Below are 4,626 nucleotides of genomic sequence, written 5' to 3' on the forward strand. Positions count from 1 at the left end.
GGCGGCCGCGGGGCTCAGTGAGGGCAGCAGCGGGCAGGGCCGCCGGCTTTTATGTGGGACGGGCCCGCGGCCGCCGCCTCCAGCGGCTCCAGCCGGAGCGGGAGCTCTGCGGCGGGGAGGGCGGACAGGCTCCACCCCGGGCGGGACGGAAGGACAGACGGACGGGAGGGCTCGGTCCCTTGGGCTGGGTGCTGCGGGGCAGAGCCGCCCTTCTGCACCGTAAATCACCGCCGTGAGAGGGGAGAGCCCCAGGATGAGGTGGGCTGTGGACATCCATTGGAACGCCAGCAGCTGTGGGTGCCCGACGTGGGCTAAACAAATGCAAATAGATACATGTGAGAGAATATACGTGAAGAGAGCGGTTGAGACCTCGGGGAGCACAAGGGCGGAAAGCCGGCAGCCGCTTTGCCTTCCTCCATGTTTTGCCTTCAGTGTCAGCGGTAATAAAAACATTTGTGGCCACTGCCACCAAAGGGTAATCCAGGTTCAGCCTCTATTGTAACACTAAACACACCGGCACTTGGACATGAATCCCTCTTTGCAGGTAACAAGCAGGTCTCTGAACCAAAGACACAAGGAGCTGAACACAGTCCTTGTAGCCACTTGTTCCTACGTGGTATCATGGCACATTGTACGGGACACTTTCCGACAGCCAAAGGGAATCTACTGGGCACCCCACCATCATTTAATTCAACAAAAGATTTGGCAGCTTCTCTACAATAGTGGTTGAAATTATTGCCAAAGCCTTAATGTTCGAGGTTTGGGGGAGTTTTTTTAATCTATTATTAGTCACAAAGTATTCAGTAAGACTGTCAGGTGGAACAGCATCTGTTGAGCTCTGTTAACTAGTCACACACACCATCTGCATAACATGCAGAGTAATCCTTGCCCATGTGTACCGTCTTTATCAACAGAACACTCACTTTTGCTCTAACTTAGCAACTCGTCATAACTTTCAAATTAGTTAATGCAGATAGGGGTTGAGCTGACTTTCAGAAAAGTTCAGCTGACTTCAGGAAAAAGACCTCTTACAGCTCACCCAGAGACTATACCTAACTTGGCAAGTCTTACTTGCTGTATATGACACATTCAGCCTTGACTTCTGCCTGCAATTCCCCTCTTCCCTCTTTTTCATGCAAGGGATAAAATTCATGCAGTCCTGCAAGGTACTACCTCAGGCCTTCTCCTGATGGGATCCTGTGAGCTAGATTTGAGTGGGCACAACCTACTGAGCAACTGTATCAGGCTATAGGGTTGTAAGAAGGGAGAAATTAAAGTGCTGTCTTCTAATTGAGAACCTCTTGAATGCAGTAGGCAGCAGCCAGAATCTTCTGCTACAGTCAGTGTTTCATTGTTCCCTTTGTTATAGGGGCAAAGTTGGTCCAAGGCTTGATTTTCCAAGCAGCTGCAGTCTCACTTATGGCAAAAAAAGTGCCATTTATGTGTTATATAATAGATCACATAGATGTGATTTATGTGATAGATAAAGATGCAAAATGTCTTGTGATGGGAAAACTGTAAAATTTTGCTGTAGCACACATTTTGCCACTTCTTGAAAATGTAAGATTTACTGAATAACTTTATAGAGTAATAACTAAAACATGAAAAATGTTAGTGTTTTGATATAAAATTACCCTTTAAGGAAACAGGAGATTAATAAAAATGAAAAGTGTTTGTTTTAAAACATGGATCAGAAAGAAGCAACAGTGCTGTAAGGTGATTATTTTCATTATTTACCATGACAGTTACAAGGAAGAGGTTGGAGAAAATCTTTCAAATTACAAAGTCTGTGAGTTACTGCTGTTACCACTGTTGGACTACAGAATATTTCACTTGGAGATTTAAAACACAGCATAGGAAAACAGGATGAATATGGACAGATAAATACAGCTACCTTGACTGGAGAGAGATTGCAATCTAGGATGAGGGTAAAGGGTTTCACAAAATCGTTCTTAATTGACTTATCAGTCTGCATCTCATTCATTTAGGATTTAAAGAAAATCTAAAAGGTCTTTTCTACTGACTGTTGCCTTTAGCCAAAATAAACCAGATGAAATAATTTCTCTCAGATAAGCGTTAGTATAGTATACCTCAGTATCTGATAGCAATTTTTTTCCCCCCAAAATTCATTATTCCAAAAGAAGAAAGTGATGCAGAGAGTAAGGCTAGGAATAAAAATGAAAGTCACAATGAGTATTGGGTGTGTTCTTCTTGAGAACAGTGAGTAAAGTTTCTTGTCTCAATGATACTTATTGAACTCCTTTTACTAGAATTTGAATTCGTTCAGAATTCAAATGTGGCAGTAAAAGCTATTTAAATGATACTTCATTCAATAATAGTTCTCCATTACTTGGAAAAATGACTGTTTCGTGGGTTCTGAGTCACCTCCGTCTGGTGGAAATGATGCTTACTGCAGAGCTGGAAGGGAGGTGCCTTCAAGACAAATCCAAAGCAGTGCAGAAGATGTTACTGGTGACTCAGTGGATCTCTATCTTCTCTCTTGAGGGCCAAATTGTGTTTTTATGCAAGTCCCAAAGGGCAGCGATGCATGCAGTTACCACGTCCTTGAGACAATATCAAGACTTAGCTTCAAAACTCATCTACTGTGTTCTAAACTCTCTTCTTTCCTTTCTCACAATAGGAAGGAAGTTGGCTTTTTATGAAGTTAATTGCACTTTTGTGCTTTCTTGTTTGCATCTGGTGGTGTACATGCAGGGCAGGTTTATGGTCCCTGGCTGTTCCTACTTGTGCCTGGCTGCATATGTGTTATCGGAGCCACGGGTGCTGGTCCCTTCTGTGCTGAGTAGTTCACATAGCCATGACAGGGAAGTAGGGTGACACATGACACTACTCAGAATTAAAAGTTAAGTGATGCCTTACTGCCCCATTGGGGATCTAGATGCTGCTGGTAAAGGAAGTGCCATTTGAATGATATCTGAATCTAAATTTATGACCCTATAACCATTAAAATGCATACTTAATTGCTTGAGTAGAAGAATACTTTCCACTCTGTCTTGTCCTAATCCAAATTGGGTAATTATGTGTCAGCTGTTTAAATCTCTGTGTCTCTCTCTCAGCTTAAGTCACAAAGCATTATAATTCACACCCTGTCCTAAATTCTATTATTCTAATTCATCTCAGTGTATTCATAAGTCTTACAAGTTTCTTTGGAGTTAAATTCTATGTAATTCAAATTTATTGTTGTTTCTTTAGTATGGTTAAAGATCAGAATCATTCACTTCTGTTATTACCTCACTATACAAATTGTGTAAGTTGAAGACCCTCTGACCGTGCCATTGAGGTCCCTAAATTAGGAGCACATGTTTAATATTCATCCTCAGTTCCTCATAGGAGGATTTTGAAAAGAAATCCAAAGCATACTTTAAACTGGAGTAATAAACACTGTTTATTTATCAGATTTTCTGCATCTCATTTCCTGAACTAAACAGCTAAAGTCTGTTTGCACTCCTGACGTTGCAAGTCTTACAAGCTGATCCAAGAGAACATATGTCAGTTTGTTTTCGAGATTGGACACTGCAGAAGAAAAGAAGAGGTGGGAGGAGAAATAAGACTTTCATAAACAGGTCAGTTCAAACAAAGTGAGAACTTTCTCAGCTGCCTTCGTAAACCATGCAACCTGTGCCTTGGAAATATAACTTTAGGGACATTTTCTTTCTCTTTCCGCCACCCCCTAATAGTAATTAAAAAGCAAAGGTCATTTTTCTTTCCCCTATTCTGCTGAAACTGATACTAATAAATAATTTTTGGAAATGTTAATGAATCCAAAAGTGTATTCAAGAAATGCTCTCAGAGTATGCTGAAAGCAAATTAAAAAATCAGGAGCTTATTCTCCTCTAGCATGATACTCAGCTACTCTGAACTCATTGCATTTGGTGCAAGAGAGAAAAGGTAGGCTTTTGGCACAGAGACAGGATGATCTGAAGGAAATGCCACAGCCTGCTCTGTTCTTCACTCCCTTTCTAGCCAAAAGAACAGTTTGTGTTAGTATGTTTCAGAGGAGGAAATTGAGACCGTTAGTAATGGAACAGGCCTAGAAATCATATGCTATAAATTCTGTCACAGTTTTAACAGGCTTTTTGCTAGCTGTGGAAAGGGGAATTGTATCTCAAACTTTATCATTAAATGTAAGTTAGTCTGCAGTGAAAATGTAAGTGTATATATGAGCAGGTGTTTGGGAACAAAATAAGAAACTGTTTTTTTTATTAGAAAATATTGATTCATAAAAATGAAAGGTGTCCAGAGGAACAAAGCATGACAACTTGCATTTTGAAGAGCTGTTTGATGTGTGAGGGTGTTTATAGGGAGACAAGGGTAGGCCAAAATATGTGTTTGAAGAGGGAAGAATGGAGAAAGAAAGAAAGCAAGAAAAGATCTATTTGTTTTTTCCTTCCATGAAATCCAAGGAACAAAATTTCAAGCTTTTTTCCTGAGCTGTAGGAGACTTAAATTCATTTCTCTGATCTTTCTGGTCAAGAACAGGGACTTGGCTTTGATGTTTTGGTGTTGCAGGTAAATATTCTATCTTCGCTGGAAAACTCAGTTTTCTTATATAGAGTGTTAGAAGCTTTTGGGTATTTTACAGAAGCAAAAAGGCAGGAAAACTCA

The sequence above is a fragment of the Chiroxiphia lanceolata genome, chromosome 4 (genome assembly GCF_009829145.1).
Source record: "Chiroxiphia lanceolata isolate bChiLan1 chromosome 4, bChiLan1.pri, whole genome shotgun sequence".
In the NCBI taxonomy this organism is placed as follows: Eukaryota; Metazoa; Chordata; class Aves; order Passeriformes; family Pipridae; genus Chiroxiphia; species Chiroxiphia lanceolata.